Source organism: Oryx dammah, unplaced genomic scaffold, assembly GCF_014754425.2.
Source record: "Oryx dammah isolate SB20612 unplaced genomic scaffold, SCBI_Odam_1.1 HiC_scaffold_1, whole genome shotgun sequence".
In the NCBI taxonomy this organism is placed as follows: Eukaryota; Metazoa; Chordata; class Mammalia; order Artiodactyla; family Bovidae; genus Oryx; species Oryx dammah.
The window spans coordinates 19,901,984-19,921,914 of NW_024070185.1; the positions used below are offsets into that span (position 1 = coordinate 19,901,984).

General features: G+C 36.7%; 1 pseudogene; it reads right to left on the reverse strand.

Moving 5' to 3' along the window:
* Window positions 1–219: 219 nt before the first annotated feature.
* LOC120867884 lies at window positions 220–338 on the reverse strand (annotated as a pseudogene).
* Window positions 339–19,931: the final 19,593 nt, after the last annotated feature.

The following is a 19,931-nucleotide window of genomic DNA, read 5'->3' on the forward strand; positions in this document are numbered from 1 at the left end:
TTACAATAAACTGTGGAAAATTCTGAAAGAGATGGGAATACCAGACCACCCACATTACAGGCAGATTATTTACCAGCTGAGCCACAAGAGAAGCCCAAGGATACTGGCATGTATAGCCTATCCCTTCTCCAGGGGATCTTCTCAACCCAGGAATCAAACTGGGTCTCCTGCATTGCAGGCAGATTCTTTACCAACTGAACTATCAGGAAAGCCCCCAAAAGCCTACAGCACCCAGTATTCCCAGGCAGTCTCCCATCCAAGTACTAACCAGGCCCGACCCTGTTTAGCTTCTGAGATCAGATGAGATCAGGCACCTTCACGATGGCATAGCCATAGCCATCACTTCATGGCAAAAGATGGGGAAACAGTAGAAACAGTGACAGACTTGATTTGGGGGGGGAGCTCCAAAATCACTGCAGATGGTGACTGCAGCTCTGAAATTAAAAGATGCTTGCTCTTTGGAAGAAAAGCTATGACCAACCTAGACAGCATATTAAAAAGCAGAGACATTACTTTGCCAACAAAGGTCCATCTAGTCAAAGCTATGGTTTTTCCAGTAGTCATGTATGGATGTGAGAGTTGAACTATAAAGAAAGCTGAGCACCAAAGAATTGATGCTTTTAAACTGTGATGTTGGAGAAGACTCTTGAGAGTCCCTTGAACTGCAAGGAAATCCAACCAGTCCATTCTAAAGGAAATTAGTTCTGAACACTCATTGGAAGGACTGATGCTAAAGCTGAAACTCCAATACTTTGGCCACCTGATGTGAAGAACTGACTCATTGGCAAAGACCCTGATGCTGGGAAAGATTGAGGGCAGGAGGAGAAGGGGACAACAGAGGATGAAATGGTTGGACGGCATCACTGACTTGATGGACATGAGTTTGAGTGAGCTCCAAGAGTTGGTGATGGACAGGGAAGCCTGGCATAATGCAATCCATGGAGTTGCAAAGAATCGGAGACAACTGAGTGACTGAACTGAACTGACTGAAAAATCTAACCCTGACACTAGTTATCTAGCCTTAATATCAATAAAAGTCTCTTCCTTCTCCTTTAGCAGCTTCAAAATAATAATGTAGCCAAAATTTAAAGAGTCCCTTATAAATACATCCTTTAATCTTCAAAGCACTTATACTTCCATTACAAAAAATTATAGAATGTATGAACAAAAAGGGATATAAGGAAAAATTTTCTAAAATCCCCTTATTTGACAAATCATTTAAGTCAATTAAACCATTTGCATACTTTCTAAGTAGATGCTATGCTGCCTGTGGATAGGAAGAAAAACAAAATATATGCAGATGTTGTCATCATGGGGTTTTCCTGTTTGTTCAAGTTCATCTAATTTTTAAGAGCCTGATCGAAGACTGTGACCCAAATCCCTTATTTCTAAGCCCTTTTCAGTATCCAGCATACCCTTCTGTTCTTTGTTGGTCCTCTAAATCACAGTTACTATGATCCTCATTTTACAAATAAAGCAATGAAGGACAAAAATTTATATAATAAGCTCCAAGTCACGTACATAATATGCTTCAAAGCAAGGCTTTGCCCCATGTTTCCAGACATCTAGTCCAGTGTGCTTACTACTATACCAGAAGTAGTAAGTAATACTCTAGGAATAGATTGACTAGCATAATTTGGTAGTGAACTGCATGGTTAAAGAGATATCTATTGGGTATATCCAAGTTTAGGGGGCAAGAGTTCCTTAACTGATGTGTGATGAGTTACAAGGACACAAGAATGGGGATGATAGCAAGTTCATTTAATATTTTCTACCTATGTACACAATATTTTTACCTGAACAAAAGTCATTCACATTGTCAAATACACTATTATGTTATAATTCAAAAATTATATATACTACCTATCTTTATCCAATAAGCACAAAAGCTAGTACATGGTACTAGATATAAGTAATATAAAAATGGATAAGATTTGGTCTCTGTCCTAAAACAGACTTATCAGTGTGTTAACTCACTTCAGTTATATCCAACTTTTTGTGACCCTATGGACTGTAGCCCACCATGCTCACTATCCATGAGATTCTCAGGAGACAATTAGATTAAAGTTTTACTGAGCAAGGCCCTGCTCACCAGAGCATGACCTAGTTTTCCCCAATACCAGTCCCTTCCATTAGGAAGCTTACACAAGCCTCTAAGCATTCTCTCTCAGAGGTCAGACAAAAGAAGCAAGAAAGAAGTGTTAGTCATTTAGTCATGTCTGATTCTTTGTGACCCCATGGACTGTAGCCTGCCAGGCTCCTCCATCCATGGATTTTCCAGGCAAGAATACTAGAGTGGGCTTCCATTTCCTTCTCCAGGGGATCTTCCAACCCAGGGATCAAACCTGGGTCTCTCATATTTCAGGCAGACTCTACCATCTGAGCCACCAGGGAAACTGGAAGAAGCAAGAAGAACCACAATCCCACAGCAACTAAAAGCAAACCACATTACAGAAAGTTAATCAGCGTGGAAAAGCACAAAGTTATATCCCAGATGAGGGACAAAGTAAAACCCATAAAAACAACTAAATGAAGTGCAGATAGGCAACCTTCCAGAAAAAGAATTAATAATAATGATAATGAATGATTTGAATGAATGATAATGAATGATTTCTGAATAATGATTCAGAAAAAGAATGAGGGCAGAGACTGAGAAGATGCAAGAAATGTTAACCAAAGACCTAGAAGAACTAAAGAACAAACAAGCAGAGATGAATAGTACACTACAAGGAATCCATAGCAGAATAACTGAGGCAGAAGAACAGATAAATGACCTGGAGGACAGGATGGTGGAAATCAATACTACAGAATAGAATATAGAAAAAAGAATGAAAACAAATGAAGACAGCCTAAGAGACATCTGGAACAACATTAAACACACCAACATTCACACTATATGGGTCCCAGAATAAGAGGAGAAAGAGAAAATTTCTGAGAAAATATTTGAAGAGATAATAGCTGAAAACATTCTTAACATGGGAAAGGAAATAGTCAACCAAGTCCAGGAAACACAAGGAGTCCCAGGCAAGATAAAACTCAAAGGGGAACACACCAAGACACATATTAATCAAACTGACAAAAATTAAAGACAAAGATAAAATATTAAAAGCAACAAGAGAAAAATGACAAATAACATACAAGGGAACTCCCATCAGGCTATCATTTGACTTCTCAATAGAAGTTCTACAAGCCAGAAAAGAATGGCATGATATATTTAAAGTGATGAAAGGGAAGAGCCTACAACCAAGAATACTCTATCCAGCAAGACTCTCCTTCAGATTTAATGGAGAAGTCAAAAGCTTTCCAGACAAGCAAAAGTTATGAGAATTCAGTACCACCAAATCAGCTTTACAACAAATTCTAAAGGAGCTTCTCCAGGCAGGAAACAAGAGAAGGAAAAGACCTACCTACAAAAATAAACCCAAAGCAATTAAGAAACAATAATAAGATCATCAGTTCAGTTCAGTCACTCAGTCATGTCCAACTCTTTGCGATCCCATGAACCGCAGCACGCCAGGCCTCCCTGTCCATCACCACCTCCCAGAATTCACTCAGACTCACGTCCATTGAGTCTGTGATGCCATCCAACCATCTTATCCTCTCGTCCCCTTCTCCTCCTGCCCTCAATTTTTCCCAGCATCAGGGTCTTTTCCAGTGAGTCAGCTCTTCACATCAGTTGCCCAAGTATTGGAGTTTCAGCTTCAACATCAGTCCTTCCAATGAACACCCAGGACTGATTTCCCTTAGAATGGACTGGTTGGATCTCCTTGCAGTCCAAGAGACTCTCAAGAGTCTTCTCCAACACCACAGTTCAAAAGCATCAATTCTTCAGTGCTCAGCTTTCTTCACAGTCCAACTCTCACATCCATACACGATCACTGGAAAAACCATAGCCTTGACTAGATGGACCTTTGTTGGCAAAGTAATGTCTCTGCTTTTTAATATGCTGTCTAGGTTGATCATAACTTTCCTTCCAAGGAGGAAGCGTCTTTTAATTTCATGGCTGCAATCACCATCTGCAGTGATTTTGGAGCCCAAAAAAATGAAGTTTGACACTGTTTCCACTGTTTCCCCGTCTATTTCCCAGGAAGTGATGGGACCAGATGCCATCTTCGTTTTCTGAATGTTGAGCTTTAAGCCAACTTTTTCACTCTCCTCTTTCACTTCCATCAAGAGGCTCTTTAGTTCCTCTTCACTTTCTACCATAAGGGTGGTGTCAGCTGCATATCTGAGGTTATTGATATTTTTCCCATTAATCTTGATTCCAGCTTCTGCTTCTTCCAGTCCAGCGTTTCTCATGATATACTCTGCATATAAGTTAAATAAGAATGATGACAATATACAGCCTTGATGTACTCCTCTTCCTGTTTGGAACCAGTCTGTTGTTCCATGTCCAGTTCTAACCATTGCTTCCTGACCTGCATATAGGTTTCTCAAGAGGCAGGTCAGGTGGTCTGGTATTCCCATCTCTTTCAGAATTTTCCACAGTTTATTATGATCCACACAGTCAAAGGCTTTGACATAGTCAATAAAGCAGAAATTTACCTTAACTGTAAATGGATTAAATGCATCAACCGAAAGACTCAAACTGGATGAGCAGATGAAAACATGTGCATGTATGTACTTCCACTTACCATATCACTCTGCTTGACCCCTAAAATTGTATGTAATTACTTTATATTGTTAGGTTAATCATGTTCCCATTATAGCTTACAATTGTAATTATCTTTTATTTTTTTGTCTGGTTATTGATTGTGAAAATTGATAAACATGTTTTACTATTGTGATTATGTAACTATTACTCACTTTATACTATTGTATCATGATTGATAGACAGAAAAAGAATTGTATATCACCAAAACTACCATTTAACAGAAAAGCTTGTAATGTCTTTTTAAAATCTAGATGCATATCAGAATTATCTTGGAAATTTTTGAAAAATACAAGTGCCCAATTATTGCTCTTTTTTTGGTCAGAGCTCCAGTTATATTTCTTTTTTTTTTTCTTTTATTTTTTTTTAATTTTATTTTATTTTTTATTTTACTTTACAATTCTGTTGTACACCCATGGTGGATTCATGTCAATGTATGGCAAAACCAATCCAGTTATATTTCTAATGAGTAGCCATGTTTAAAAACTGGACTATATGAGGATCTTTTACTTTTATGTAGTTTGTTTCACTTTGCTACATCATATTCAGTGCTCCCATTTTATTTCACTTATGTTTTCCAATTTCTCCATCTCTTTTTTTATGTTTTTTCTCAAGCCTTTATCAAGCACAGTATAAATCCTTTTTATAAATATATATAATATGCATATGTATTTTAGAAAACGTATGAATTGTTACCTAACTAAAAAATGTGTGACATTTTGATTCTACTTACTTGACTTAGTATGAATAGAATTCTAGATTTCTAACTTAAAAAAAATAAATATGCAACAAGCAACAAAAATTTACTGTATAGCATAGGAAACTACAGCCAATATCTTGTAATAAACTAAATGGAAAATATTTTCAAAATTAACATGTGTATATAACATATGTAATAACATATGTGTAACTGAATCACACACACAGTAAAAGAATTCTACTTTTTGAAATTTAGTAATGTTTAACTTCTTGCAGGTTTTCTAAATGTCCTATGGACATCTAATAACAAGTATGAGATACCAAATTTTAAATATATTTGTGTAGAAAATAAAATTAACATAAATTAATTAAATGAAATCTATTATATTTAAATTATTAATGAAATCATTCAAGATCTCCTATGCTTATGTTTTCACATTTGCTAAAATATTCCCAGAGAAATGTTAATGTCTCACTATGATTATATATATTTTTCTTCTCCCTTATATTTCTTCTGATTTTTGCTTTATGTATCTTTGTTGTTAGACATCTAATGGTTTATGATGTCTATCTTCTTTGTGAATTGTACTTTTTATCATTAAAAATATTCATCTTTGTTTCATTTTTTAAAAGGAGGTCACATAAATTATATCATAGAATGGAATACTATACAACAGTGTAAAATAAAGAATTATAGTTATTATGCAAGAAATAGGTTGAATCTCAAAAAAAAGATAAGAAACTTCATGTGAACTCTTCCAAAGAATACAAAAGGAGAAAATACTTCCCATTGTCCTTGATATTAGTATATCACTGATACCAAAACTAGCAAGGACATTATATAAAATGAAAATTGCAAACCAATACATCTTATAAAAACAAATGCAAAAATCCTAAATAAGGTGTTAGTGAATGGATTCAACAATATATCAAATATATCACCAACAAAAGAGTACAATGTTGGATTAACATGTGAAAATCTATCACCATTTTGACAGATATAAAAATTATTATCTCTGTATATACATAATAATCACTTACTAAAATCTAAAATTTGTTAATGATGAAACTCCTTAGTATACTAATAATAAGAGAGCTATCAAAGTCTGATAAAAGTTAGCCATAAAAATTCTACAATTAAAATCCTCCTAAATGGTAAAATATTGACCACTTTTCTCTTTAGTTAAGAAACTGTTAAGGATATCCACATCACCACTTCTATTCAACATTATGCTTTTAATATTGTAAGAAAAATGAAAACAAAGTTTTAAAATTGAAAAGGAAGAAATCATAATGTCAATGTTCATAAATGATATGATTATATACATAGAAAATAAGAATATATAAAATATTAGGATTAGTAAGTAAATTAATAAGCATACATAATTAATAAATAGTTTATGAATTCAATATACAAAAATATTTTATATATTTTCAAGGAACAAATGGAAAATGTAACTTTTAAAAGAACACTATTTACATAGTATCAAAACATCAAATACATAGGAATAAATCTAATAAAATCTATATAAGATGCTTACTCTTGGAAGGAAAGTTATGACCAACCTACACAGCATATTAAAAAAGCAGAGACATTACTTTGTCAACAAAGGTCTGTCTAGTCAAGGCTATGGTTTTTCTAGTGGTCATATATGGATGTGAGAGTTGGACTATAAAGAGAGCTGAGCACTGAAGAATTGATGCTTTTGAACTGTGGTGTTGGAGAAGACTCTTGAGAGTCCCTTGGACTGCAAGAAGATCCGACCAGTTCATCCTAAAGGAAATGAGTCCTGAATATTCATTGGAAGGACTGGTGTTGAAGCTGAAATTCCAATACTTTGGCTACCTGATACGAAGAGCTGACTCATTTGGAAAGACCCTGATGCTGGGTAAGATTGAAGGAGGGAGGAGAAGGGGATGACACAGGATGAGATGGTTGGATGGCATCACAGACTCAATGGACATGAGTTTGAGTAAACTCCGGGAGTTGATGATGGACAGGGAGGCCTGGCGTACTGTAGTCCATGGGGTCACAAAAAGTCGGACACTACTGAGCAACTGAACTAAACTGAACTGTACCTTCTAATTCAGGAAGGATAGTCTTTCAAATAAATGGTATTAGAACAACTGGATATATAAATATGAAACAATGAATCATGGCTACTTCATGCCATACACAAATTAATTTGATATGGATCACAAACCTAAATGTTAAACAATAAATCTTCCAGTGAAAAACAGGAAAACATCATCATGACCTTGAATTAGGCAAAACTTTCTTAAATGAACAAAGAAAGCATTAACCATTTTTTCAAAAAGATTCAGAAACTGAGTTTCATTAAAATAAGATATTCCAGCTATCCAAAAGCATAATTTAAAAAGAGAACATGCAAGCCACAGAGAGGAAGAAACTGTAATTGATAAATGGGCTCACATCCAGAAAACATAAAGAACTCCTAAGAGTCATTAAGAAAGACACAAACATTCCATATTTTTTTAAGAGCACAATTCTTAAAGAGGTATCCACAAGAAAAGAGATCAAATGGCTATGCAAATATATGGAAAGATACACAATTGGTCATCAAGGGAAATGAAATTAAAACAACAGTGAAATATTTTTATACATCAACCACAATGGCTAAAATTCCAAATAAGTTATCATACCAAGTGTTGATAAAGATACAGAGCAACTGAAATTCTCATATGTTGCACACTGCAGTGTAAACTGGTGAAACTACGTTGGAAAACCTTGCACTGCGAATCTTATAACCCAACAATTCCACTTTGAGGTATGTATCTGAGAAAAATGAATGTATTTGTACACCATAAGACATGCTCAAGAATGTTCATAATTCTTTTATTTATTATAACCAAATACTAGAAACAAACAAAATAACTATCAGTAGTAAAATGAATGCATAAGCCATAGTATCACTGCACAATAATCAAAACAGTATTGTACTGGCACAAAAACAGACACACACACACACACACACATATATATATATATATATATGAAACAGCATAGAAAACTCAGAAGTAAACTCATGCACTTGTGGTCAATTAATATACAACATAAGAGGCAAGAATATACAATGAAGAAAAGATGGTCTCTTCAATAAGTGGTGCTGGGAAAACTGGACAGCTTATATGCAAAATGATGAAATTAGAACATTCTTTAACACCATATACAAAAGTAAACTCAAAACGAATTAAAGACTTAAATGTAAGACCAGATACTATAAAACTCCTAGAGGAAAGCATAGAACACTTTTTGACATAAATTGCAGTATATTTTTTTGATCCATCTCCTAGAGTAATGGAAATAAAAGCAAAAAATAACAAATGGGGCCTAATTAATCTTAAAGCCTTTACACAGCAAAGAAAAACATAAGCAAAACAAAAAGATAACTTATGGACTAGGATAAAATATTTGCAAATTATACTATTGACAAGGTATTAATTTCCAAAGTATACAAACAGCTCACACCACTTAATAATAATAATAAAAAAAACCCCAATCTAAAGAATGAGCAAAGACCTAAACTGACATTTCTTGAGAAAAGACATACAGAGGGCTAACAGGCAAGAATACACGGAAGAACTATACAAAAAAAGATCTTCATGACCCAGATAATCATGATGATGTGAGCATTAATCTAGAGCCAGACTTCTTGGAAAATGAAGTCAGGTGGGCCTTAGAAAGCATCACTACGAACAAAGCTAGTGGAGGTGATGGAATTCCAGTTGAGCTGTTTCAAATCCTGAAAGATGATGCTGTGAAAGTGCTGCACTCAATATGCCAGCAAATTGGGAAAACTCAGCAGTGGCCACAGGACTGGAAAAGGTCAGTTTTCATTCCAATCCCAAAGAAAGGCAATGCCAAAGAAAGCTCAAACTACCGCACAATTGCACTCATCTCACACGCTAGTAAAGTAATGCTCAAAATTCTCCAAGACAGACTTCAGCAATGCGTGAACTGTGAACTCCCTGATGTTCAAGCTGGTTTTAGAAAAGGCAGAGGAACCAGAGATCAATTTGCCAACATCCACTGGATCATGGAAAAAGCAAGAGAGTTCCAGAAACACATCTATTTCTGCTTTACTGACTATGCCAAAGCCTTTGACTGTGTGGATCACAATAAACTGTGGAAAATTCTGAAAGAGATGGGAATACCAGACCACCTGACCTGCCTCTTGAGAAATCTGTATGCAGGTCAGGAAGCAACAGTTAGAACTGGACATGGAACAACAGACTGGTTCCAAATAGGAAAAGGAGTACGTCAAGGCTGTATATTGTCACCCTGCTTATTTCACTTCTATGCAGAGCACATCATGAGAAATGCTGGACTGGAAGAAACACAAGCTGGAATCAAGATTGCCGGGAGAAACATCAATAACCTCAGTATGCAGATGACACCACCGTTATGGCACAAAGTGAAGAGGCGCTAAAAAGCCTCTGGATGAAAATGAAAGAGGAGAGCGAAAAAGTTGGCTTAAAGCTCAACATTCAGAAAATGAAGATCATGGCATCCGGTCCCATCACTTCATGGGAAATAGATGGGGAAACAGTGGAAACAGTGTCAGACTTTATTTTTTTGGGCTCCAAAATCACTGCAGATGGTGACTGCAGCCATGAAATTAAAAGAGGCTTACTCCTTGGAAGAAAAGTTATGACCAACCTAGATAGCATATTCCAAAGCAGAGACATTACTTTGCCGACTAAGGTCCGTCTAGTCAAGGCTATGGTTTCTCCTGTGGTCATGTATGGATGTGAGAGTTGGACTGTGAAGAAGGCTGAGCGCTGAAGAATTGATGCTTTAGAACTGTGGTGTTGGAGAAGACTCTTGAGAGTCCCTTGGACTGCAAGGAGATCCAACCAATCCATTCTGAAGGAGATCAACCCTGGGATTTCTTTGGAAGGAATGATGCTAAAGCTGAAACTCCAATACTTTGGCCACCTCATGCGAAGAGTTGACTCATTGGAAAAGACTCTGATGCTGGGAGGCATTGGGGGCAGGAGGAGAAAGGGACGACCGTGGATGAGATGGTTGGATGGCATCATGGACTCGATGGACATGAGTCTGAGCAAACTCTGGGAGATGGTGATGAACAGGGAGGCCTTGCGTGCTGCGATTCATGGGGTCGCAAAGAGTCGGACATGACTGAGCAACTGAACTGAACTGAACAGGCACATAAAAAGATTCTCAATATTGCTACTTATTGCTGCTGCTGCTGCCAAAGCGCTTCATTCGTGTCCAACTCTGTGAGACCCCACGGACGGCAGCCCACCAGGTTCCCCCATCCCTGTGATTCTCCAGGCAAGAACACTGGAGTGGGTTGCCATTTCCTTCTCCAATGCATGAAAGTGAAAAGTGAAAGTAAAATCACTCAGTCGTGTCCCACTCTTAGCAACCTCGTGAACTGCAGCCTACCAGGCTCTTCTGCCCATGGGATTTTCCAGGCAAGAGTACTGGAGTAGGGTGCCATTGCCTTCTCTAATTGCTAATTATTAGAGAAATGCAATTCTCAACAATGAGGTATTACCTCATGCCAGTCAGAATGAAAGTAAAAGTCACTCAGTCGTGTCCTCTCTTTGAGACCCCATTGTCTATACAGTTCATGGAATTCTCCAGGCCAGAATACAGCAGTGAGTAGCCTTTCCCTTCTGCAAGGGATCTCCCCAAGGCAGGCACTGAACCCAGGCCACCTGTACTGCAGGTGGATTCTTTACCATTTAAGTCACAAAGGAAGCCTGAGAATACTGGAGTGGGTAGCCTATCCCTTCTCCAGCAGATCTTCCTGACCTAGGAATTGAACAGGGGTCTCCTGCATTCTAAGCAGATTCTTTTACCAACAGAGCTATCAGGGAAGCCCCAGGGAAGTTGGACAATAATGAGCAACTAAGCACACAGCACAGGGTGGACTTAGAGGTTCTCATATTAACTGAAGTAAGTAAATTAGACAGAGACAAATATCATATGATATCACTTACATGTGTAACCTAAAATCTGATACAAATGAACTTATTTACAAAACAGAAATAGACCCACAGACATAGAAAAAAAATGTATGGTTACCAAAGGGTATAGTGAGGGCCAGCAGGGCAGAAATAAATTAGAGTTTGTGATTAACCTATACACACTGTGTGAATGCTAAGTCAATTCAGTCATGTCTGACTCTTTGTGACCCCATGGACTGTAGCCCACCAGGCTCCTCTGTCCATGGGGATTCTCTAGGCAAGAATACTGGAGTGGTGCCCTCCTCCAGGGGATCTTCCCAACCCTGGGATTGAACCTGAGTCTCTTATGTCTCCTGCACTGTCAGGCAGATTCTTTTCCACTACTGCAGCCTGGGGAACAACCAGAAACATACTACTACATATAAAATAGGCAAACAACAAGGACCTACTGTGGGGAAGGTTCCCCTGGAGAAGGAAATGGCAACCCACTCCAGTATTCTTGCCTGGAGAATCCCATGGACAGAGAAGCTTGGCAGGCTACAGTCTATAAGGTTGCAAGCATCCAACACCACCTGGAGACTAAACCACCAAACCAAGGACCTACTGTATAGCACATGGAACTATACTTAATATCTGTATCTATATACAACTGAATTATTTTGCTGATTGAGTTGTTGAAACTAAAACAACATTGTAAACTAACTCTGTGCTGATTTAAAAAAAAAAAAACTGTGACATGAGATGCTACAATCACACACACAAGAAAAAAACACCATATGCAAAAAGCAGTATGAAAAGAAGTCATAATGTATGATCCTAAGAAGTTCAAGAACTGCAAAATTAATTGATGGTGAAATACCAAAAGGGAGGGGATACATGTATATGCATGCCTGATTCATTTAGCTGTACAGTAGAGACTAACACTTACCAACCTGGGGAGTTCCCCTTTCAATATCCTATCATTTTGCCTTTTCATACTGTTCATGGGGTTCTCAAGGCAAGAATACTGAAGTGGTTTGCCATTTCCTTCTCCAGTGGACCACCTTCTGTCAGACCTCTCCACCATGACCCATCCGTCTTGCGTGGCCCCACACGGCATAGCTTAGTTTCATTGAGTTAGACAAGGCTGTGGTCCAAGTGATCAGATTGGCTAGTTTGCTGTGATTATGGTTTCAGTGTGTCTGCCCTCTGATGCCCTCTTGCAACACCTACCATCTTACTTGGGTTTCTCTTACCTTGGACGTGCTTATTTAACTTATATGCAGAGTACATCATGAGAAACGCTGGGTTGGAAGAAGCACAAGCTGGAATCAAGATTGCAGGGAGAAATATCAATAACCTCAGATAGGCAGATGATACCACCCTTATGGAAGAAAGTGAAGAAGAACTAAAAAGCCTTTTGATGAAAGGTAAGAGGAGAGTGAAAAAGTTGGCTTAAAGTTCAACATTCAGAAAACTAAGATCATGGCATCTGGTCCCATCACTTCATGGGAAATAGATGGGGAGACAGTGGAAACAGTGTCAGACTTTATTTTGGGGGGCTCCAAAATCACTGCAGATGGTGATTGCAGCCATGAAATTAAAAGAGGCTTACTCCTTGGAATGAAAGTTATGATCAACCTAGATAGCATAGTAAAAAGCAGAGACATTACTTTTCCAACAAAGGTCCATCTAGTCAAGGCTATGGTTTTTCCTGTGGTCATGTATGGATGTGAGAGTTAGACTGTGAAGAAAACTGAGCACCAAAGAATTGGTGCTTTTGAACTGTGGTGTTGGAGAAGACTCTTGAGAGTCCCTTGGACTGCAAGAAGATCCAACCAGTCCATTCTGAAGGAGATCAGTCCTGGGTGTTCGTTGGAAGGACTGATGCTGAAGCTGAAACTCCAATACTTTGGCCACCACATGTGAAGAGTTGACTCATTGTTAAAGACCCTGATGCTGGGAGGGATTGGGGGCATGAGGAGAAGGGGACGACAGAGGATAAGATGGCTGGATGGCATCACCGACTCGATGGACATGGGTTTGGGTGGACTCTGGGAGTTGGTGATGGACAGGGAGGCCTGGCATGCTGCAATTCACGGGGTCGCAAAGAGTCAGACAGGACTGAGTGACTGAACTGAACTGAACTGAGAGACTAACACAACATTGCAAAAAAAAACTATACTCCAATAAAAATTAATTTAAAAATAAATCTGTGATTTTTCAGAATTGTTTTTTTGTTGCTGTTGTTGTTGTTTTTTGAGCAACCTGGGGATCATGTTTAAAATATGAGAGTCAGGGTCCTAATTTTCAAGGATTCTGATTATGTAAGTCTAGTATTAAATCATTGGCAGGGGGTAAAACAACAGTATAAAAATGGTTTTTTAATGACTATCAACTGACCTCATATGTAGTGACTATTTTTTAAAAATTGACTAATTCCAAACCTACATGCCTTTTGGCAAAATGGAAGAAAAAGATAATTTATATTGGAAGAATCTTTTTTTACCTTTCCCCTCAAAGTTTCTATTTTTCTTTTGTTTTGTTTATCTCAAAAAATACTGGTTTAAGAAGAAATTATATCTAAAAAAACTTATAAGAAATGAAGTAATACTTCTTACTTCAATCATAAATGGCCCAGTTTTTACTTCTTAAGTTAAATGAGGCATATGTTTTGGTCATAATGACTACTTCTCAATGTTTCAGTGGAGTTAAAAATAGACACTCTTCCATGGATGGGTAGGTATCTTCCATACTTGAATCATTTTTCTTTCTGGAGTAATAGAGATGGAAAAGGGAGGGGGGTAAAAGGAGGCACAATGAAATATATTCCAGTTTAAAGGTCATTGATTCAGGTCAGAGCAATGAGGGAAATGGTAATATGCTAAGCCAAGTCGAAAGTCAAAGTGACTGACTAATTACTACATACCCTTCTATTCCCAGACTCACATTTTGTGAAGCTGTGTAGTTTAGTACCTTAGTACTGCCAAAGCCAATTACCAAAGCCAATTTCATGCATGGGCAGCACTGAGTTTTACCCTCTCTCTTCTTCCTCCTCCCTGATTAAGTCAAAGAAAATATATTCCAAAGATACTTTAAATTCAAATTTATAAATGAGCACGAATACTAGGATTCCTATTTTCGAATGTTTTGCCATCAATGTAACTCATGCTTCACCAAGCCAACCTGGATATAAAGGATAGTTGTTTATTGTGAAAAATCTAACATTGAAGGCAGAGAGATTTCATAATGGAAATTAAACAGTCTTCCCCCAAAAAAGCTTAGTTTAGGGAAAAAGATGATACGGGAATGTAAATGTTAAAAAGTGTTTAGAATTAAATTCTAACTTTAATAAAAAAATTTTAAAAAGAAGCTGTAAAACCCTCTAACATATTTATCATGTCACCATAACATAACTATGTAGAATTAATAGGGCAGAAAAAATTTATTTCTTTGGTCGCTGCTGAAATATATATAATCATCTTTTATTAACACAAGAAATATAAAGAATAGGTTCTCACTAAAAAAATTTGATAGCCTTATAAATTTTTTAATTACCTTGATTCCTTTCCAAGAATAAGACAACTACTTGGCAATTTTTAACCACAGATGATATGTTATTGCAATCTAGAAAGAAGATAGTTATGTCTCTAGCTTTTCAAAATGGAAAACAAAATGATCACAGGATCAAACTTAGACAAAAAGGGTTTTTCACAGTTTCTTAAAATACTGTATTATACTCAGAGTTTATGCATCTTTCCTTTAAAGATTTTCATTGATTTTGAGTGTGAAAAAAAATGATGTGATATAAAAGAATTAGAAAACATGGACGTGAGACATGCTCTTAAAATCTGAGTGAAATAATGACTCACAACTAGTGAAATCACGAATTAAATATGTGGCTCTTTCTGATACTAAAACACATCCTTTATCCATTCCATCATGCTTTGTAGAATATTTTGTCTCCCAACCCTCCATGTCATATTTTTAGAATTTTTTATCACCAGGCACAACGCTGTATCCTTGATGAAGTCTTCTCTAACTCATATGACTGGGAGTATCCTCTCTCTTATATAAAACACAACAGAAATTTAGCTATGTCTCCAATTCTTTCAACAGACATACTTATTAGCCTAATATTTTAGTTATTTTGGGTAAATGACAATATCCCCTGTTGGAATATAATTTTGTTTAGGATAGTCTATTTGTCATGTATTTACAGCATCCACTAAGTTAAAACCTCTGACATGTCCTTAGTACATGTTTAATTAATACTTTTAGAAAACTGAATAAAAAGACAAATGAAATTCAACTCTTTGATAATATAACTGAAGTAATAGCACATAGATCTATAGAGTTTAATTAGCTAGATTCAAGAACTAATTCACAATATTGGCCCTTGTTGTTAAATAATAATTACATATGCTAATAAAATTTCCATAATTTTTCATATAAAATATTGCTAATGTTGGCAACTGCTGAATTGGATTTTATTGCTGAATTGGATGTAAGCATGTCTCACATCCATGTTTTCTAATTCTTTTACATCACATCATTTTGTTTCACATTCAAAATCAATGAAAATCTTTAAAGGAAAGATGCATAAACTCTGAGTATAATATAGTATTTTAAGAAACTGTGAAAAACACTTTTTGTCTAAGTTTGATCCTGTGGTCATTTTGTTTTCCATTTTGAAAAGCTAGAGACATCCTGCTGAATCAGGATTTTACTGCCATTAAATTTTAGGCAGCCACTTTTATCCAATCATCACAAACCATTGCTCTATTTCTTTGTAATGATTCTATAACATGATGCATTAATTAGCTCTTGTTTTGAGGCATTTATGTCTGATAATAAATGATCAATAACTTGGAATAAAAGCAGAGGACAACACTGGAAATTTCACAACTGAATGAAAGTGATTTATTAACAGGCCCTCTTTCAGTAAGTTTTTAAAAATCTAGCTATGTATTAAGATATTTTAATGTCATTTTCAAGAGCCTATTATTAGATTCAATATTAAATTACTTGCCTAAATTAAGATTGGACTTCCCAAGTGGTGAGAATAGTTAAGAACCTGCCTGCCAGTGCAGGAGACATAAGAGACATAGGTGCAATCCCTGGGTTGAGAAGATACCCAGAAGAAGGAAATGGCAACCCACTCAAATATTCTTGCCTGGGAGAGCCTATGGACAGAGGAGCCTGGTGGGCTACAGTCCATGGGGTTGCAAAGAATTGGACATGACTTTAGTGACTAAACAACAATAATCCAAAATATATAAATAGCTCATACAACTCAAAATCAAAAAAAAAAAAAAAAACTCCAAATAGTTCAGTTCAGTTCAGTCGCTCAGTCGTGTTCGACTCTTTGCGACCCCATGAACAGCAAGCATGCCGGGCCTCCCTGTCCATCACCAACTCCCGGAGTCTGCCCAAACCCATGTCCATTGAGTCTGTGATGCCACCCAACCATCTCATCCTCTGTCGTCCCCTTCTCCTCCTGCCCTCAATCTTTCCTAGCATCAGGGTCTTTTCAAATAAGTCAGCTCTTTGCATCACATGGCCAAAGTATTGGAATTTCAGCTTCAACATCAGTCTGTCCAGTGAACACCCAGGACTAATCTCCTTTAGGATGGATCCCAAATTAAAAATGGGCAAAAGAAGTGAATAGACATTTTTCCAAAGAAGACATACAGATGGCCAATAGGTACATAAAAAGATGCTTGATACTATTTATCAACAGAGAAATGAAAATTAAAACCACCATGAGATATCATCTCACATCTTTCAGAATGGCTAATATCAAATAGACCACAAATAACAAATATTGGTAAGGATGTGGAAAAAAGGGACCCTCATACATTGCTAGTGGCAATGTAAACTGGTAGAGCCACTGTGGAAAACTGTATAGAGATTTCACAAAATACTGAAAATAGAACTACCATATTATCCAGTAAGTCCACTCCTGGGCACTTATCTGGAAAAAAATAAAAAGCAAAAATGCAAATTCAAAAAGTGAATACAACAAAACAGCATCAGACTCATAGATACAGAGAACAGACAAATATATAGTGGTTACCAGTGGGGAGCAGGAAAAAGGAAGAGGCAAGACAAGGGTAGGGGATTAAGAGGTACAAACTACTATGTATGAAATAAATAAGCTACAAGGATATACAGTACAACACAGGCAAGATAGCCAATATTTTATAATAAGTGGAATAAAATCTTCTAAAATTGTGAATCACTATGCTGTACACCTGAAACATATAATATTTTATATCAACCATACCTCAATTTTAAAAAGAGAAAGAAATAAACTAGTAAACCATGAAAAGACAGGGTGAAACCTTGAGTGCATATTACTAACCGAAGAAGCTAAACTGTAAAGGTCATGGACTGCAATTCCAACAATATGACATTCCAGAAAAGGCAAAATTATGGAGTTAGGAAAAGATCAGTGGTTGCCAAGAGCTAGGGAAAGAAAGAGACGATTAGAAGGAACACAAAAGGAGTTTAAGGTAGTGAAAGAAATTATTCTGCATGATGCTACAATGGTGAATACATGTTTTTATACATTTGTCAAAATTCATAGAATGTACAACACCAAGAGTGAACTCCAACATAATTGATGGATTTTAGGTTCTTTGTGCCTATATTGGTTCATGTATTGCAACAAAAGTACCACTGTGGTCTAGGATGTTGATAGTGGGAGAGGTTGTATATGTGGGAGGACAGGGGATATATGAAACTCTCTGTACTTTCCATTCAATTTTGCTGTGAACCAAAAACTGCTATAAAGATACAGTTTATCATTTAAAATAATAAAAATGAACAAATAAATTGAAGATGATCTAAATGCATGGAGGCATATATCAGGTACATGAATTAGAAAGTGTAAAGTTTTTAAAATATCAATTTTCCCAAATTGATTTATATCAATCCAATCCCAGTCAATGTCTCAGGCAGATGTCTTATGGAAATTCACTAGCTAATTCTAAAATCTATGTAAACAAACAAACAAACAAAAATAACCAGGCATCTTGAAGAACAGAATGAGACAATTCACACCACAGTATATCAAGAGTGAGTATAAAGATACAGTGCAGAAAATTTGCTATAAGTGATAAGATACACAATTAGAAAAACAGAGCAAAAGACAAAGTACAGGAAAAGACACATACAGACACTTGACTTGTGACAAAAGTGGCACTACAGAGTAGTGGGAGGGAGACAAGATCGTCAAATAAGCAGTACTAGCTCAGTTCACTGGGTGAAGACCAGGAAAAAGAAAGGAAGAAAGAGAGAAAGAAAGAAACTACACACTAAACATAGAAATCACTGCTAAGTAGATTATTTCTCTAAATATGTGTTCAGTTCAGTTCAGCTCAGTCGTGTCCGACTCTTTGCAACCCCATGAATCGCAGCACGCCAGGCCTCCCTGTCCATCACCAGCTCCTTTAGGAGGTAATGTAAAACAGAGTAATATTTTTATGACACTTAATATGTCATAAAGAAAAAGATGATTATATTGGATTATATTAAATTAGCTACTTCTGCTTAAGCAAAACACCATTATGGGTGAATATGCAAGCCATAGAGTTGGAGGAAACATCTGGAAAATTATACAGTTCCAATACTTTGACCATCTGATATGAAGAGCCGACTCATTGGAAGAGAACCTCATGATGGGAAAGATTGAAGGCAAGAAGAGAAGGGATCAGCAGAGGATGAGATGGTTGGATGGTATCACCAACTCAATGGACATGAGTTTGAGCAAACTCTGGGAGATAGCGAAGGACAGGAAAGCCTGGTGTGCTGCAGTTCATGGGGTCACAAAGTCAAACACAACTTAGTGACTGAACAACAGTTATCAAATAAAATTCTTAAATATCAATAAGAAAATAGTAGATAATCCAATTTTTAAAATAGCAGTACTTAGAAAAGATAATCAAATAGCTAAAAATCATATAAGAAGCTACAAATTTCATTAGTTGTTAAGGTACTTCAAATTAAAACCACAATGAGATATTACTATATACCCACAAGATTTGTTAATATTAAAATGATTGACAATCCAAGTGTTTGCAAGGAGGTCATCTTAGTCCTATCGGCTGCCTTAATAAAACACTACAGACTAGATTACTTATTAACTACAAACATTTATTTCCCAAAGTTCTGGAGGCTGGGCATTCTAAGATCAAGGGGCCAACATGGTCACCTTTGGAAGGGACCCTCTTCCTTGTTCATACTTGTGTCTTCTAGCTGCATCCTCAAATGATAGAAGAATGGAGAGAGCTGTGAGTAGTCTTTATAACAGCACTGGTCCATTCCTGAGGTCTCCACCCTCATAATTTCTCAAAAACCTACCACCTAACACCCTCACTTTGGACATTAGGATTTCAATACATGAATTTGAAATGGGGGAGGACACAAACAGTCACCACACAGCAGGTGCGGAGCAACTGGAACTTATATATTGCCAGACCATTTGGCCTTATCTACTAAAGTTGAACATATGTAACTCAAATGGACATTAACAGAAGGCGTATATATATATATACCCCAAGAGATGTGTTTAACAAAGTTTGTGTCAACTGTATTCACAATAACCCTAAAATGGAAGAAACCCAGTATTAAACCC